The following is a 19,576-nucleotide window of genomic DNA, read 5'->3' on the forward strand; positions in this document are numbered from 1 at the left end:
CCCGATCCCAGTGGCTCAGACCTCCTCTCAGCGATACCTCTACAGCCCCAGCCCAGTAGCAATCTGCAGACTTGCGCCTCCACTTCCCTCTTCCGCTCTGGGGCGTCGCCGGCAGCGGCGGCACGGGCTGTTCTGAGCCTGCGCGCTGGCGCCGCTTCTTCCTCCTCAGGTTCACGCTCTTCTCAAGCCTCCTACGCCGCCCCCGCCCTCCCGGGGAGTGCCGGAGGGAGCGCGCGGGACCCAGCGCGCAGGCGCGGACTCGCTGCAGGAAAGGGGCGGGGCCGGGAGCAGCAGACGGGGGCGGGATAGGAGGGAGGGCAGAAAAGCAGTACCGCGGGCACAGGGGAGAGGCGATTGGGCTCCAGAGTGCGTCACGTGATCCCTAGGGGTTCCCATAGAAACGCTTCTCTGCGGTCCATCCTAAGGGGGCTCCTAGGTGGGCTGCAATGGGCACCGGGGGCGGGTGGCTTTGGCTTTTGCTACCGCAGCCGCCAAGCAGTCATTGGAGTCCTGCATAAGGTCTTGGTTGTCCCAGGCTTGTCTGTAGGGTGGGATGGACTGGTTGTCAAACCCAGTCCCCTGCAGTTGGCTGGAGTATGGGGAGGAGTGGTGCACGCCCGGGTGCCCAGCATTGTGCTAGCTGTCCACAAGACGCTTCAGAACGCGCCTTCTCCGGGACTGCGTTCTCGGGCTGGGAGCCCCTACAGCCACGCTGCACGGCCAGTGAGAGGTCCCCAAGGACGGAGTCGAAAGGTCATATCTTAATCTCTCAGTGCTGGTGACAGCGTCGTGACGGGACCTGCAGGACCTGAACTCGGTATCATATCTTTTGGTGGTGTAGGGTGAGGGAGAGGTGTCTGGGCAAGGCTGTACAGTCAGGTGGCAAAAACTGGGGTGACAAGATGTAGAATCTGTCAACACTGACACCTCAGAATAAGTGGTTGGAGGAAGGATGCAAGAGAAAAGTGGGACGAGTTAGGCTCTGGTGCGGAAGTGTGTGTGCATTAGTAGAAACCAAATCTTGAAGGTTTCTCATTTTGTAGACCCTTTTAGGCTAGTTTTAAAATGATGTTTGACATCCCCATTTCCGAGAACAGAACTCTTTTTGAGGAAGTAAAGGCGCTAAGGACGTGGTAGTTGTACTGTTTGTATAAATCAGACTGAAATACAAATGAATTAAAGCTCCAGATATTTGCAGAATACGATTATTTGGGCATTGCTGAAGTGGATTTATATTTTCATGACATCTTATCGGTCCAGTTTAGTTCCTCCTCTAGAAGGCAAGCTGTTGCCCCTTTGAGTACTGTCAACTGTTCCTTTCCTCTAATGTATTGAAGCGTCCTGGGCTTACAATGAGAAGACTTGGGCTCCAGACTCAGTTCTTAGGCTTGGTTTGATTGAGGCATACCACTTAAAATTCTGAATCTCAGTTGCTTTGTCGCTGAAATGGGGATAATAATGTATACTTCACCAGCCTATTCTGAGGTTTATAAAAACAGCAAACCGTTTTGAAGCTCTAAAATTGTTCATGCATGTAAAATTACATAAATGCAAAATGCCTATTACCTATACCATTGGCTTTAGCATTAGCATTAGTGTTATAGCAAATTCAATGATGTATCGTGTTTTATGTTGCTCCTGGGAGGTAGCACAATATTCTGAGAGCTGTCTTCTTAGTTTATTTGTACCTCTTTTTACACGAAGAACATAGTGAATAAATGCTTAATTAATGAATGAGAGAAGTGTGAAAGGCCATGTAAGTTGAGGGTCATACTGAGAAGAATGAATCAGAGAAGAAAGATCTCAAATCAAACCTTTATGCTATATATAGATAGATATAGATTTGAGATAGAGGGGAGGGACAAGAGTGGGAAGGCAGTTGGAGGGGAGAAAGGAAGAGAGCTAGAGGGAGAGATAGACACTCCTCCAGAAAGAAAGGCGTTCTTTTTTCCTTGGGAGAAAGAATCTTAGTAATTTGGTTCCTCTCTCCCTTTTCCAAATTAAATCAGTCTTCTAGAAGGTATATAATTTAGATTGTTAAGTGACATTTCCTTAAATTGACATGCAAGTTACAAACTCCCCTAGGATTCTCTTAAGACAGGTAAAGGGAGGGAAAGAAGGAAAATTTTCTACCTGTTGTTAATATTTATTGTAAAATGTCATATACCCGAGTATAAGGTTGTTACCATGTTGAATGACATTATATAATTTATAATAAAATTATGTGAGTGTTTCTGTTTCAACATTTTTCTAACTTTAGTACAAGCATATCAGTATTCTTTAGATGCTAGAGATCGTCCTTTTTGTTCTTTTCATAAAACATTTTTGAAAATAAAATTGAACATTAAAATTACTATTGAACAAATGAGAACAAAGATTCCAGAGCTAATTAATTTATCTTCTTAAATTTCTGTTCTTTTGTAATCCTTATACAGGAAATATGTATATATATTTTTTCTCTTATTTTAAAACTAGGAAAGATTCTCTGGATGGAAATACAAGAGTATAGGAAGAAGAATGTTAAAAATAATTTATGGTCAATGGAGTAATTGTTTCAATTGCTCAGAATTTTACACTATATTCAATTTGTTAAATATAATTAATGTTTAGCCTCAAAATGGATACTACATTTCAAATGTCAAAAAATATTTTTTTCCAATGCAGTATTATTATTATAGTCTCACGATGAGCTAAGTAATTAGTATATTAGCTACTTGGTGAATATATATTGAATAAATTTATTATTTGACTAATTTTGGAATAATATTTAGACTATTTCAAATGAATGTATTAATATTTCTTTCCTATGCCCACTAGAGCATAGCTTAATATTTAAAGAGTAAAATATTATAAAGCTTTACCAAAATCCCCGCAAAAAAACCAAGCCCACTCCGTCCAGTCAGTTCTGACTCAGAGCTACCCTACAGGATCCCTGGTAGAGCAGTGGATTAAGTATTGGAAAGCTCACTGAAAGGCTGATGATTTTAATCCATCAGCTGGTTCTTGGAAGAAAGACGAGGCAGTTTACTTTCATGAAGATTTACAGCCTTGAAACCCGATGAGGCAGTTCTACTCTTTCTTAGAGGTTTGCTAGGAATCACATGAGTATGAAGATTTTGGGAATTTTGAAGAGTAAAGAAACTCGTTCTCAATAGTCTTGTAATAATGAAAGAAAAAAAAAAAACACAACCCAACAAACTCACTTGCTTCATGTTGACCATCATAGTTAATTTATTTCAAGTAGCAGTGTTCTTCTGATTTTAATAGCTTAAATGGTTACATACTCCTGAAATAAAAGATTCTTAATTGTTTAGGCTCTGATTTATTGTGCAAAATATCCCGGTTTATTCCAATATCAGCAAAATTGAATCTGCATTTATTTAAGGTTAATGCTCCATGAGAGTATGTAACTCCTTTTCCATTGTCTGTCATGCAGGTAGCCAAGGATCTTTTTAGTCAAGGGGGAATTTTTAATCATAAAGGTCTTCCCCCAACCCAGATTATTTTTAAAGCAAATATTCTTCCACTATGTGCTGCTTCTCTCCCCTCCCCAAATTGCTACTACATACTTGAAAAACAAAGACATTTGATTCTGCTGGCATGACACTATTATTTTTGAACACAAATTGCCTTCACATTGGAACTGACTTATAGATGACCCTCCAGTGGGTTTTCAAGACTGAAAATCATGTAGGGGAAGATTCCTATCTTACCCCCCCTAGAGTTGCTGGTGGGCTTGAACATCTGAAGAGGCACAAGCTGTGAATTAGGAGCTCAAGTCCCTTTGAACTCTAACACAGGAGCTCCCATTTTAGAGTAAATAGATTAATATATTGTTCAATAGGACATTTATTTAGAGAGTGACATCTCTGAGATTATAAAAAATAGAAATTTCTTTTCTTGGGATAAGTGTTTAATGGTGAATGAAGGAATATACATTATTTTTTACACATTTCTGTGTATAAACACTCTTTCCATTTAATTTTATAATGGTATAGTTAAAATGTTTCAATATAGTAGTTTTATTAATGACATCCAGAAATGAGGATGGAGATCAAATGATAGGATTTTACTTGTTAACTTAAGATACCTTCTTGAAAAACATAAACAGCAAGTACATACGTGGACCTGACATATGAAGTATTCCGTTATCAGGGTCACTGAATTTGGGGAAATAATAGATGGAAAGCTCAATTTTAGCAGTTAAAATAAGACCAAAGGGCTGTGAACAGACCATCAATTACTTGTATGCAAGTTCAAGTTGAAGGTGAAGAATGTATCATCAAATGTATTAAAACTGTATCAGGAATGAATTAGAAACATTGAACACCAGTGACCAGAGACCACACAAGTTGTGGGATGATAAAAAGAGTCTCATTATGAAGAAAGCAAAAAAAGGTTATTACAAAGAGAAGAAGAAAAAGACTAACATGGATGTCAGAATAGACTCCAAAAATTGCATTTGAACATAAATAAGCCAAACCAAAGGGAAAAACCGCTGAAGTAAAGAGATAGATAAAAGATTTCAAAGGACAGATGAATTAAAAGATATGAATAAAATATTTCAAAAGATTAAACAAAGTACTTTTAATTAAAGGTGCAAAGAGCAGGAGTTAGAAATCAAAAGGGAAGAACACACTTGATATTTCTCAAGCTGAAAGAACTGAGGAACAAATTCAAACCTCAAGTTGCAATACTGAAGGATTCTCTGGGAAAACTATTGGATGGTGTAGGAAGAATCAAAAGAATTTGGAAGGAATAACAAAATTAGTGGACACTGAATCATTTCAGGAAGCAGTATATGATCAAGAATCAATGTTAATTGAAGTAAGAAGTTCAAGTTGCACTGAAGGCATTGTCAAAATAAGGTTCCAGAAATTGATGGATTACCAATTGAGGTAACAATTGATTACTCAATTGATTACCAATTGAGGCAATAACAGATACAGTCCTGGCCAATTGACTGAAAGAGATCCATATGTGTTTCCATTTTAAGAAAAGGTAATCCAAACATTGTGGAAATTATCAAATAATATAATTAATATCACATGCAAGCAATATCTTGTTAAAGATTATTTAAGAAAGGATGGAATAGTACATCAACAGAACTTCTGGAAATTCAGACTGTATTCAGAAGAGGTTATGGAATGAGGGATATCTTTGCTAATGTTAGATGAATCTTTTTTGAAAGGAGAGAATGCCAGAAAGATGTTTACTTATGTTTTACTGATTATACAGAACATTAAACTGTGCGGATCATTAAAAATTGTGGATAACATTGAGTGAGAAAAATGAGAATACCAGAACACTTAATTGTGCTCATAGAAAGCCTATACACAGATCAAGAAGCAGTTGTTCAAACAGAACAAGATAACACTACATGGTTTAAAATCAGGAAAGGTATACATCAGGATTATGTTCCTTCTCCATATCTATGCTGAGCAAATAATTCAAGAAGTTGGACTATATGAGGAAGAATGTGATCTCAGAATTGAAGGAAGACTTATCAACAGTCGGCTTGATGAAGATGACACAAGCTTGATTGCAGAAAATGAAGACTTGAAGTATTTACTACAGAAGATAAAAATCTAAAAATTTCAATATAAATTACCTCTCAACATCAAGAAAACAAAAATTCTCACCACTGGATACATCATGCTAGATAGAGAAAATATTGAAATTGTCAGTCATTTCATTTTACTAGTATCCACAATTAACACTTATCATGGTTGACAGTCAAGAAGTCAAAAGATGTGCTGCACTGGGGAAAATTTTCTGTCAGAGGACTCGATGGGCATAGTTCAGGGATGATTGACTTTATAAAACCTATTGTATAAGAATGATTGTATAAAACACAATGTGAGTGAAAGAAAGTGAAACTCAGTGTATATGAATTTTGTATGCAAACCACTATAAAAGAGAAAAAAAATTTTAAATGTGGGTCATTGGAATAAGATGGTTGTGTGGACCTGGGAAATCTCTCCAGTCAACATTCCACAGGGTCAGGGGACACAGCTATGGACACTTGAGATGTACTTGGTGCCAAGGGCACCACCACTCTCTGTGTCCCATGAATGCCCAAAGCAATCCATGCACTATACTGATTTCTGCTTTGTACCAGATCAGTATCATTTAGAGTTTTAACTGAAGATGTCAGAAGGTGTGTATATACCTGTAAATCTAGGGTTCTGACAGCCTAATGCAATTTGGTTTAAAAAAAAAAAAAGACCAAGTGACAGTGCTAAGTAAATGGTATTCAATTTTAAATGAAAAAGAAAATTATAAAGACTAAAATGTGCTTTCATTTGCTTCCTATATATGCATTTGAAAGTTGCACAATGGGTAAGGAAGACCAAAGAATTGATGCTTTTAAATTGTGGTGTTGGTAAAGAGTATTGAATATTCCGTGGACTGACAAAAAACCAAACAAATCTCTGTGGAAGGAAGTGCAACCAAAGCACTCTTGCAGTGGGGAACAGTGAAATTTCACTTTGCATACTGGAGGAATGTTGTCATGAAAGGCCAGTCCTTGGCAAAAGATATCTTGCTAGGAAATGGAAAGGGCCAGCTAAACAGAGGAAGACCCTCAAGAGGATGGATTTACACATTGACTGTATTACTAGTCTTGACCATAGACGAGATCTTGAGCATGTACAGTTGTAGTCAACTTAGTGAGACCCAGCAACAACTCCAATGATGGTGATACCTGTAATCTTATATCTATTAATAATTGGAATGGAGCTCTGGTGGTCAAGTGGGGAGAGGTTGCACTGACAACCTAAAGGTTTGAGTCCATCAGTTGATCTGAGGGAGGAAGATAAGCAGTCTCCTACCACGTAATTTATAGCTTTTGAAAACCCACGGGAGAGTCAGCCATGAGTTGGTTTCAGCTTAATGCAATGAATGAGTTAGTGAATGACTGAAACATGGAATGTATGAAGTATGAATCTAGAATATGTCTAACAATTGTAAAAAATGAAATGGCTCTCATAAAGATTGATATCCCAAGCATTAGTGACCTGAAATTCATTGATAACAGTAAATTTGCATTGGGTAATCATACCAGGAATGACAAATTGAATAGTGTCACATTCATCATAAAAAGGACATTTCAAGATCTGTGCTGAAATTGAATGCTATTAGTGTTAGGATAAAATCCTTAGTGACTGTAACAAAGGGCTTGAGCATGACAGCAATTGTGAGGATGATGCAGGATAGGGCAAAAGTCAGATCTCTTGTTCATAGGATCACTAGGAGTTGTGCTTGACTCAATGGTACCAAAAATAACATAAAAAAAGATTGTTAAAATGATTGTTATTCAAATGTGTGTGCCAACCATTTAAGCAAATGATAAAGAAATTGAGCTTTTATACAAACTTCTGTAGTCTGAAATTGATTGTTGATTGCTCATATCGAAGTTCAAAATGGAGCCTAAGAACATTGAAACAAGCCCAGAAGATTCAAAGTGCAACCTTAAGTATATCTCACCTGAGTTTAGAGATCATCTCAAGAATAGGTATTAGGCACTTAACACTTGGGACCTAAGTCCAGATGAGTTACATGATGACAGCAAAGACAATGTGCATGAAGAAAGCAAAGGATCATTATAAAGACAAGAAAGAACGACAAGATCAAAATCAATTTAAGAAGCAACTCTGAAATTTGCTCTTAAATATAATAGCAAAAGTACATGGGGCATCAGGATTGGAGAAAGAGTCATCAACAACTTGCTTTATGCAGATAACACAACCTTACTTGCTGAAACTGAGGAGAGCTTAAAGAATCTGCTGTAGAGAGTCAATAACTGTAGTTTGCTATATGACTTGAATCTCAACATCAAGAAAACTAAGATTCTCCCCAGTGGTTCCATTGACAGCATCATGATAGAAGGAGAGGAGATTGAGCTTGTTAACAATTTGAGCTTGCTTAGTTTCACTTGGCACCAGCAGTTAGGAAATAAAAAGACAAATTCTAATACGAAAATTTGCTGTCAGGGACCTCTCCAGAGTGCTGAAGAGCAAGGATGTCAGTCTAGAGACTAAGGTGTGCCTGATCCAAGCCATAGTCTCTGCAATTACTTGTCATGCATCAGAGAGCTGAACAGTGACCAAGGATAGCAGCAGAAGAATTAATGCCTTTCAATTGTGGTTCTAGAGAAGAGTAGTGAACATACCATGATCGCCAAGAGAACAAACAGATTTGTCTTGGTGAGGGTGAAACAAAGCTGCTCCTTGGAGTCAAGGATTTTAAGACTCCATTTACATACTTTGGGCATGAAGCCAGGAGGGATCAGCCTTTGGAGAAGGATATCATGCTTGAAAGGATTGAGGAATAGCGTAGGAGAGAAGACCCTCGATGAAATGGATTGACACAGTAACTGCAGAAAGGAGGGTAGGTGTGTCAGAGACAGTGAAACTGACTCAGGATAGAGCAGGATTCAGAGCTATTGTGTATAGGGTCACTATGAGTCATAATTGACTCAATGACACATAACAACAACAACAACATGGAAGCAGTGATGAAATAAAAGGGCTGAACAGAAGATTTCAAAGGGCAGTTGGAGTAGACAAAGTATTATAATGAAATATACAGTGACCTGGAGTCAGAAAACCAAAAGGGAAGAACACGCTCAGCGTTTCTCAAACTGAAAGAACTGACGAACAAAATCAAGCCTTGTGTTGTGACATTGCAAGAGTCTGTGGGTAAAATATTCTATCAGAAGAAGATGGAAGGAATACACAGAGTTAGTCGCTATATCAAGAAGAATTGGTATTCAGCCATTTCAGGAGGAAGCATATGAACAAGAATTGATGTTACTGAAAGAAGACATACAAGCTGTACTAAGGCAAAAAAAAAAAAAAGTAAGTCTCCCAGGAATTGATGGAAAACCAATTGAGATGTTGCTGCAAACAGATGTGATACTGGAAGTACTCATTAGTTTACACCAACAAATTTGGAAGTCAGCTACCTGGACTACTTATTGGAAGAAAGTCATAACCATATTTGTGCCCACAGCAGGGAAAGGTGATACAAAAGAACGTGGAAATTATTGACAATATAATTACTATCACAAGTAAAATTTTGTTAAAGATCTTGAAGAATGATCAGAAGTACATTGACAAGTGTCAGAAATTCAAGTCAAATTCAGACGGGAATGTGGAACAAGGGTTATATTATCTGACATCAGGTGGATCTTCGCTGAAAGCAGAGAATACCTGAAAGATGTCTACTTTTGTTTTATTGACTATGTACTTGGATCATATCAAGTTAGTAATAACATTGTGATGAATGAATTTCATAACACATGATTATGCACCCATGACCTATACAAATACCAAGAGGCAAAACAAGAGACTACTGCATGAGTTAAAATCAGGAAAGGAGCGTACTATCCTTAGATCATACTTATCTAGCTAGTATACTGTACTAATGCCTTCAGTATAAATTACAGTTCAACTTAAAGAAAACAAAAATCTTCACCACCAGACCATTTGGTAACATCATGATTAACAGAGAAAAGATTGAAGTTGTTAAGAACTTTGTTTTACTTGGAACCATAATCAATGACCATGAAAGTAACAGTCAAGATGTCAAGCAGTGTATTGCATTGGACAAATCTGTTATACAATTCCTGTAAAGTGTTAAAAGCAGGTAATCCAGGATGATGTACTCATCTCAGAATCCTTAATTATAAAGATGTACTTTTGCTAAAAAGGATAACAATCACAGATTTGGGGGATTAGGATGTGGACATAGTTTTTGTGGACTACCGTTAAACTCTTAGAGTTCCAGTGCCTTATGGTAGAAGTTGCACTGTCAGCCCAAACACATATGGTATGAATCCATCAGCTACTCCATGGGAGATAAAGGAACATTCTCCTCTGTTACTTACAGCCTTTGAAAATCCACTGGAGTATCAGTTATTAGTCAGCTCCAACTTGACAGGACATAACACCACCACCAATATTATTAAACTCCATAGTCTTTGCAATTACTTGCTTTGCATCTGAAAGCTGGACAATGACTAGGGATGATAGAAGGAGAATTGATGCCTTTGAGTTGTGGTGTTGGAGAAGAGTATTGACTATACCATGGACTGCAAGGAGAACAAACAGATTCGTCCTAGAGAGGGTGAGACCAGGCTGCTTCTTGGAGTCAAGGATTCTGAAGCTTCATCTGACATACTTTGGACATGTTGCAAGGTGGTACCAGTCCTTAGGGAGGAACGTCATGCTTGGGAGGGTGGAGGAACAGCACAAGAGAGGAAGACCCTCAATGATTCAGTGACTGGGGTAGGTGTATCAGAGACAGTAAGATTGACACAGAACAGAGCAGGTTTCAGTGCTGTTGTATATAGGGTCGATATGAGTCGCAGGTGACTCGACAGAACATAACAACATCTAGAAAGTACCTTTTCATCCTTAAGCCATACTAAGACAACTACATGTTGTAGAGACCATATTTCTAAATATCATATTGATGTAACCATAGACTGTATCATCAGGAGACTTTTAGCAAGTCCCAGAAAAACTAAACTACTAAAAGCAAAGTTATCAATTTGAAGACTAAGGTGTGCCTGACCAAAGCCATGATATTTTCACTCAGCTCTTATGCATAGGAAAGCAACATAGTGAATAAAGAAGATTGAAGAAGAATCAATGCCATTGAATTATGATGTTGACAAAGAATGTTAAATGTACCATGGGCTTCCACCAGTAGAATAAACAAATCTGTCTTGAAAGAAGTACAGTTAAAATGCTCCTTAAATTTTAGGAGAGTGAGACTTCATATTACATACTTTGGACATGTTACCATGAGATAACATAATGGAGATAGGCATCATGCTTAGTAAAGCAGAGGATCAGTGAATAAAGAGGAATATTCTCCACAAGATGGAATAACTGCAGTGGACTCAAACAGGAATGACTGCAAGGATGGCACACAGGACTGGGCGGTATTTTCCTATGTTTGTGCATAGGGTTGCTAAGAGTAGGAACCAACCCAACAACACCTAACAACAGCCCTCCCAGTGCTGCAATATAAAAGGTAGTAGTAGCTTTAAGGTTACATCTTTCTCTTAGTATAAAAGTCACACTATTTTGATATAGTGATAATTTTCATTTCCTTTTCTTATTTCAATAACTAGAATCTTGAAAGAGTGATGAGAAATTGGGTAGAAATAGCCTTCCTAGTTTTGTTCCTGTTTTAATAAGTATTTAACTGGTATTTCACCATTTGATGTTATATCTGAAGATCTTTATGATCTTTACAAATGACTGCTTTATTTATCAGATGCTTTTATATATAGTGATAAAGCATATAATTTTGTATTTTTAACTTATAATTGTAACAAACTATATTTACATTATTTCTACAGTAAAATTCCTATAATATACTATTCATTATATATACTATATACACATGTATACTATACATTGAATATATATACTATACATTCCTATAATATACTCTATTTAAATAGTAAATATTATTCTTTCAATTCCTTGCCTGATTTGATTGGCTTATATTTTGTATGTATGGTTTAAGTCCTATATATTTAAGTAAAATTGGTACATAATTTAATTTCTTTGTGCCATATCTTGTTTTGATATTAGAATTAGTCTAGCTTTGTCAAATGAATATGATTTATATGTTTTCCTTGCAGTTTGGAATACTTTTTAATAATAGAGGATTCCCATGTTATTTGTTCTTTGAAAGTTATAGAATATACCTGTAAAAATATCTGGGCATGATAATATTTTCAGAGATAAGCATTTAATGTCTTTATTTTCTATAGTTTTAAATTTCATCTCTCATTTTGAGAGAATTTTCCCCTCAAATAATACATTTCATTTATATTTCTGATTTATTGGCAAGAAGATGCACACAACATATTCTTATCATTATTTCAATGTCTTCCATTGACTATGGACATATTATTATTTTTTTATTATTAAATTTTATTAGTTTTCATAAACATTTACAGAGATTTTGGGTTTTCATTCATTCATTGTTGCACTGTTTTCTCCACTCTCCTCCCCAGTTCGTTCTTCTTTTTTTCCCCCCCTTGAAAGTCTGTTTTAATTGTCCCATTGCCACAGTGCTTGTCAAAGCCAGTTCTGATTAATCTCCTTTGTCAGTGTGTCCTTTGCCATTCCCTGTCACTCCTCCCTGAGAGAGACTTCACCCTGATTCATAAGGAAAAGGGGATGGCGTATTAGCTACTTCCTGCTGAAAAGGGACGCTGTGGGTTTCAGGGTGAATGTCTTCTCTCACTACTCTAAAGGGCCCCCTTGGCAGTAGGAAACACATAGACTATTATGAAGATTGATTTTGGAATTTAGATGCACTGTTATCAATTGTGCTTAGCCGTACATGTTCATATCATTGAAGATGTATCATGGAAGTGTTTCAGGCTAGTTGTTGTTGTTATGTGCCGTCGAGTCGTTTCCGACTCATAGCGACCCTATGCACAACAGCCCTAAACCCTGCTCTATCCTGCGCCAACTGCACCACCTCTGACACACCCATCCCGATTACCCCAGTCGCCGAATCAATCCAACTCATAGAGGGTCTTCCCCTCCTGCGTTGTCCCTCAACCCTCCCAAGCATGATGTCCCTCTCCAAGGACCTGTCCCTCCTGGCAACATGTCCAAAGTATGTCAGATGAAGCCCCAGAATCCTTGCCTCCAAGGAGTAGCTTGGTTTAATCCTCTCCAAGATAAATCTGTTTGTTTTCCTGGCAGTCCAGGGTACATTCAGTACCCTTCTCCAGCACCACAGCTCAAAAGCATCCACTCTCCTTCTGTCCTCCCTAGTCAACTAACAAGTTAAAAGTGCATGAGTCAAAAATTGAAAAGCAATAATATTCTGAGTTGAGGTTCTAATAATGGCACAAATCAAGTTACAGAGGTAAGGTGGTTCCATTGCCATCCTTACTCTAACTTAATTCTTTTTTTTAAATTTAAATTTGTTATTAATTTCAGTGAAAATTTACAGAGGCTTTGGATTTCCATTCATTCATTGTTGTAGATTTGTCCCCTCCCAAGGCTCCCTCCCCCCACCAGACATTACCCTCTTGGAAAAGTAAAAGAAAAGATTCTTTCATTATTTTACAAACCCTCCCCCAGGTCCACTCCACCATGTAGCCATCGCTCTAGACTCCTGTCATGACAGAAATACCTAATCACATCTTTCTTTTAAACAGTTTTGCGTTTCTTATTGCTAATATTCACTATTTAAGTAAAATACTAGCTAGTATCAGTAATTTAATCTTTCTGTCTCCCTCCCTTGATTACTACAAATTCTTGTTTTAAGTTCTTACAGAACATAGAGGCAGCTCTAGTGTTCTAGTCATAGGGAAAGTACTGCTAACCTAGAGGTCATGCCTCTCTGGCCTTTTGAATCCAGCGGTTCTGTGGGAGAAAAAGACGATCTCCCCCATGTGAGTTGTAGTCTCAGAAACCCAGTGGAGGATGACCTTTAACAGAAACCCAGTGGAGGATGACCTAGCAGTCAGTTCCCACTCACAGGCAATGAGAAAGTGACATAGGAAATAGACATTTGAGACTCAGTTTTGATGAAATTTGAAGGATAGTATAGACTCTATCCTTTCTCCTTTTTTATCCGTAAAGCTGTTAATATTTTATTAGTAATAATATGTACTACTTTGTGAGTGTTTTCTGTATGTCAGACATTTCATAAATAGACCCTTCACTTCCATGATTTAATTTTCATAATAGCTCTAGGGCTTAGGTATTGTTGTTGTTGTGTGTTGTCAAGTCAGACCTCTCCAGTGATTATCAGAGGCTGTAAATTGCACGGGTGGAGTCTGCCCATCTTTCTCCCCTGAAGCAGCTGGTGGACTCACCCCATGTGCCTTTGAGTTGGGAGTGCAACTCCTTACCACTAAGCCACCAGAACTTCCTAAGGCATAGCTATTAGTGTTTTCATTTTGCTGATGAGGAAACAAAGTTCAGAGAAGTTTTGTTGCTCAGCCATAAATGCGCAGTTAGTAAATGGCACACTGGTGTGGGAGCTAGGTATGTTAGATTAAATTGTGTTCTTAATTACCACTTTCTACATTCAGTAAGTCTTTCTCATTATTCTCAACTGTATAATGCTGTATGGTAAAATAAGGATGTAATAAACTATCAAGATTTTAAATAAACTACACAGCTTTAGCTTCCTTGGCTCCACAGTCAACAGTCTTGGCACCAGCAGCCAGGAAATTAAAAGGTGCATTGCCGTGGGAAAGTCTGCTGTTAGGGACCTCTCCAAAGTGCTGAAGAGCAGTGGTGTCTCTCTGGAGACTAAGGTGTGTCTGATACAGGCCATGGTCTTCGCAATCACCTGTTATGCATCAGAGAGTTGGACAATGACCAAGGAGGATAGAAGGAGAATTGATGCCTTTGAGCTGTGGTGCTGGAGAAGAGTGTTGAGAATACCATGGACTGCTAGGAAAACAAACAGATTTGTCCTGGAAAGGGTTAAACCGGGTGGCTCCTTGGAGGCAAGGATTCTGAGGCTCCATCTAACATACTTTCGACATGTTGTGAGGAGAGACAGGTCCTTGGAGAAGGGCATCATGCTTGGGACAATGCAGGAGAGGAAGGCCCTCTATGAGGTGGATTGATTCAGTGACTGGGATAATTGGGATGGGAGTGTCAGAGACAGTGTGATTGGCACAGGACAGAGCGGAGTTTAGGGCTGTTGTACATAGGGTCGCTATGAGTCGCATGCGACTCGACGGCACATAACAACAACAACAACAACAACAACTGTTGTTGTTAAGTGCCGTCGAGTCGCAGGTGACTCATAGGTTCTAAATAAACCAATAGTAGGTGGAAGGAAGTATAAATTTTTAACCTAAAATAACCTTGATATTATCAGTGCTTTTTTAAAAAAATGATACTTTTTCAAATGTTCTTATGAGCTCTTTTATCATGTTTTCTTAGTAACTGAGACCATATATAGAGCCTGTTGTGTTGTAGTCTACCAGCAAAGATGCCAGTTTTTTGTTTTGAGACATAGCAGATGTTGATTAGTAATTTCAATGAGTTTTTACTAAACAGGGCAATAAAGTGATGTTCCATTGCTTCCATTACCACATTTGATATATCATTGAGGGTAAGGGATATCCAAAGTATTAGCTAACTCCAAGATCTGTGTTTAACACGAGGTCCTGGCTAATGAGAATGGAGTAGGAAAAAGGCCAACACTTTCAGATCTAGAACCTACTTAAATTTTCCACCTCAGCCCACCACAACTACCCTCGTGCCCACAGGACAGAGGATGCATCTGTGGTGTGAGTAGGGTTATAGAGAAGCCCAAGGAAGGATGCAAACAGGCTATCAACTTTCCAGGCTATGTCTTGAGTGAGTTATTATTTAACGAGGCATGCAACATAAAGAACCAAGTGTGGGTTCTGGAGCTGGAGTTCTGGGTTTGTTTCTTAGCTCAGTTGTTTGCTATTTGGGCCATTAATTGAGCTCTTTATAACATAATTTCCTTATCTGTGAAATGGATATGGTAATAATATCTACTAATACAGACTGAATTGTGGCATCCTATAATATGTGTTGTGTTTGTCATCAAAATCCTAGCCTCTATACATGTGGTTATAATCCCATTTAGCAATGGAATTATTACATTAAGAGGTCATATCTGCATATGGTGTGTCTTAAACTGCCCTGCCTGAGTTACTATCTGCCTTCTGACCCAAGGGAGGATCTACTTCAGTTTGGTAGAGAAAAGGCCTGTGAAAGCTGTCTCTTCTGTCAGACAACTGCTGCAGCTAGGCGAGCCCAAGGTTCTGTGGGCTACAGGCCCTGAAGAGATGCAAGGCAGAGTGCAGAGACCTGATTGGAAAACCAGGAAGCCTTGGTTTTTTTCTTTGAGGATGACCTTCAGCTATATCGCACCCTTCTGATTGAGCTTAAAGGGTCCCAAGTGATCCAGCCAAATAGCAGTGACCCTCCACAAGTTACCTCACTCAAATTCTGGTGCACACTGTGTCAGCTGTGATGTTTTCTGGTGTGGGCACATAGCTTCCACAGACGTGTCTCCATGATAATTTGTAAAGAATAGTTTTTTTACTGTTTTTGAGACTGTATACAGCAAAACATATACCCGCTCAACCATTTCTACATACATACTTCGGTGACATTGATGACATTCTTTGTGCTGTGAAACCATCCTTTTCTGAAATGTTCTTTTCATTCAGACTTCATTTTTACTAGGTTAGCTAAACAATTATTTGATTTTAAGAAGACTTCAGGGGATATATTTGGTTTAAGTTTGGCTTGAACATTTTATTGTTTGGGCAAAAATTTACACAGCAGAGTAGTTTTCACATTCAACACATTCTTCTTGATATTGTTTGCATTTCCCTCAATGGAGCCACACTCTTTCCACATCCTTCCAGCGTTCTCCATTTTTTTCTGCTCTGCTTTCCTGCCCCTTTCTGTCTTCTGAACTTTGTTTTTGAGCAGATGTGGCCCTTGTGGTCTCATGTTGTTTTTGTTGTTATATACCGTCTAGTCACTTGTGACTCATAGTGACACTATATACAATAGCCCTAAATCCTGCTTTATTCTGTGCCAATCTTATTGTCTCTGACACTCCTATGCCCATTACCCCAGTCATTAAATCTATCAATGTCTTCTTCTCTTGTGCTGTCCCTCCACCCTCCTAAGCCTGCTGTCTCTCTCCAAGCACTGGACCTGCCTTGCTACCTGTCCAAAGTATGTCAGATAAAGCTTCAGAATCCTTAAAGCAGCCTGGTCCCACCCTCTGTAGGACAAACCTGTTTGTTCTTTTTGCAGTCTATGGTATATTCAATACTCTTCTCCAGCACCACAGCTCAAAGCCATCAATTCTCCTTCTACCATCCCTAGTCATTGTCCATCTTTCTGATGCATAGCAAGTAATTGTGAAGACTATGGCCTGGATCAAGCACACCTTAGTCTCCAGACTGATGTCATTGCTTTTCAGTACTTTGGAGAGGTCTCTGACAGCATACTTTCTCAATGCAATGTCAGCCTCATACAATTGATTATTCTGAGAAGCACCTTCCTCAGAATTTATCATTTTACTTTGTAGGCCTGTTACTAATTTGAGTAAAAAGTGATCTCCCAGGATGGATTCAGTTCTAACTTTGAAGGGCTTCTATGCACATAGGATTAACAGTTCCACGAAACTTTATCAGGCCAGTAAACTGGACCTTTTTTGATTTTGAATTTTGTTCTAAATTTTTCTCCAACTCTGTTCAAGACCTTCTGTGTGTTCCAGATCAGACACAAATTCATTCCAAATAGATATTTATCCCTACTACAAAAAGTGATCTGATAGGACTTAGCACTTGGAATATATAATGAACCTAATTATGAAACACTCTTCTGAATGCAATTTTGGCTTCTCATGTAATTTATCTATGTAGACAGATCATATTAACTGTAAGATTTGACTCTCTAGCTGCAGATCCAATAATAGCTCTCACTAGACATCAATATATTAGCTTTTACCTGTCAATCTTGGAGTTGCTTTGTTATGTGAATCTGTTCCTGTTAATAAATCCACTCTCCCTCTACTGACTAAGACAATTGAGCCTGCAAACCTGAGAGAATAATACGACCTTCTTCATCTTTTGGACCTTTTCCAGATAACTACACCATGGACTTTATTGACTAGAAGTGATTTATATTTATTTGGAATTTGCACATAAGAGGTGTTGGTGGTATTTTTTATTATCACCGGTGCCAATTGCCGAAGTAGATTGGAGCATCCTAGCTTTTTCTCCTCTCCCTGGATCAACTCCATAAGACCAAGAATCCATTATGTGGTGAGCAGGAGACAGCAGTATGGGGAAAAAGACCTCCTCTCTCCTCTGTAAGATCTCACTCTGTCAAACTGTTCTGCTATATGCCAATTTGTAACAGACAAAGCTGAAAAGAACCTTACAGAAAAAAAAATAGCTGATTTTCGTCCATTTCACAGAAGAGGAAATAAGTTACTTTTTCTTGGCCTTATTTGTCTATACTTTCTTGGCAGTGTCTGTCTAAGCCTTGAATATATTGACCTGGTCACAAGTGAGCTTTCAATAACATTCCTGTTCATAGCCAGAGTGTAGTTCATCTGGTATAAAAAGCTAACTGCCAAAGGCACTTTTCTTTCCTATAGTGTTGGTAGGGAACTCTCATGGAATAGTAGCAAGGAGCTGTGTTCCCATTCCAAAGGCTTGTGGTTCACATTTACCAGTTACTCTTGGGGAAAAGATGGGCACTCTCCCCCTGAGTGATTTGCTGCCTTTTAAAACCCACAGGAGGGTGAGCTGTAAGTTCCCACTTCATGGGTTGTTGTTGTTTGTTGTTATGTGCCGTAGAGTTGCTTGTGACTCAAAGCGACCCTATGTACAGCAGCCCTAAACTCTGCTCTGTCCTGTGCCAATCGCACTGTCTCTGACACACCTATCCCGATTAACCCAGTCACTGAATCAGTCCACCTCCTAGAGGGCCTTCCCCTCCTGCGCTGTCCCTCCACCCTCCCAAGCATGATGTCCTTCTCCAAGGACCAGTCTCTCCTTACAACATGTCCAAAGTATGTTAGACAGAGCCTCAGAATCCTTGCCTCCAAAGAGCCACCCGGTTTAGCCCTTTCTAGGATGAATCTGTTTGTTTTCCTAGCAGTCCATGGTACTCTCAATATTCTTCTCCAGCACCACAGCTCAAAGGCATCAATTTTCCTTCTATCCTCCTTGGTCATTGTCCAACTCTCTGATGCATAACAAGTGATTGCAAAGACCATGGCCTGTATCAGACGCACCTTAGGTTCCAGAGAGACACCATTGTTCTTCAGAACTTAGGTGAGAACCCAACAGCAGACTTTCCCATGGCAATGCGCCTTTTCATTTCCTGGCTACTGGTGCCAAGAGTGCTGACTGTGGAGCCAAGCAAACTCAAGTTGGGAATAATCTCAATCCCTTCACCATCCATCCTGATGCTGCCAGTTGGTCCAGTTGTGAGAATCTTTGTCTTCTTGACATTGAGCCTCAATCCATATTGGAGGGTGCAGTCCTTGACCCTCTGCAACAGGTATTTCAGGTCCTTCTCAGTTTCAGCAAGCAGGGTTGTGTAATCTGCATAACACAGATTGTTGAACTTCATGGGTACTTAACATAAAACAACATTTGTTGGCAACATTTCTGTATGTTATATACTATTGATACCCTCGTATATTTGAAAGATACACATTTGAAATATTTGAAATCTGATTTCAAACTATGTTTCTAACTCTATTTCTTGCCTGACTTGTAACTCACTTTTGTAGTTTTCTTTACCATTTTGGTGGAAGATTTTTGTGGCACCTAATTAGATCTGTTTTATTATGGTTAGAAATAGACATATGATTAAATAATATTTTAAAAGTACCTTAAAAAAGAATCACTTGAGGGAGCTCTGCTGGTATAGTGGCAAGCAGCTGCACTGCAATGCCAGAGACATGCAGTTCAAATCCACTAAATGCTCTGTAGAAGAAGGAGGGGCAATCTCCTCCTGTACCACCAGTCAGATCTGATTTG

At 38.8% G+C, this 19,576-nt stretch overlaps 1 protein-coding gene across 1 annotated transcript in view; it reads left to right on the plus strand.

Annotated features, from left to right (window-relative positions):
* Positions 1–712: 712 nt before the first annotated feature.
* Positions 713–19,576, plus strand: part of RGL1 (ral guanine nucleotide dissociation stimulator-like 1) — a 439,254-nt gene continuing 420,390 nt past the window's right edge. The window contains exon 1 of the mRNA XM_006887757.1: positions 713–817. The gene's annotated coding sequence lies outside the window, so the exon portion shown is untranslated. The remainder of the gene's footprint in view (positions 818–19,576) is intronic.

The sequence above is a fragment of the Elephantulus edwardii genome, unplaced genomic scaffold (assembly GCF_000299155.1).
Source record: "Elephantulus edwardii isolate Elephantulus edwardi_28Jun2011 unplaced genomic scaffold, EleEdw1.0 scaffold00061, whole genome shotgun sequence".
NCBI classification, from domain to species: Eukaryota; Metazoa; Chordata; class Mammalia; order Macroscelidea; family Macroscelididae; genus Elephantulus; species Elephantulus edwardii.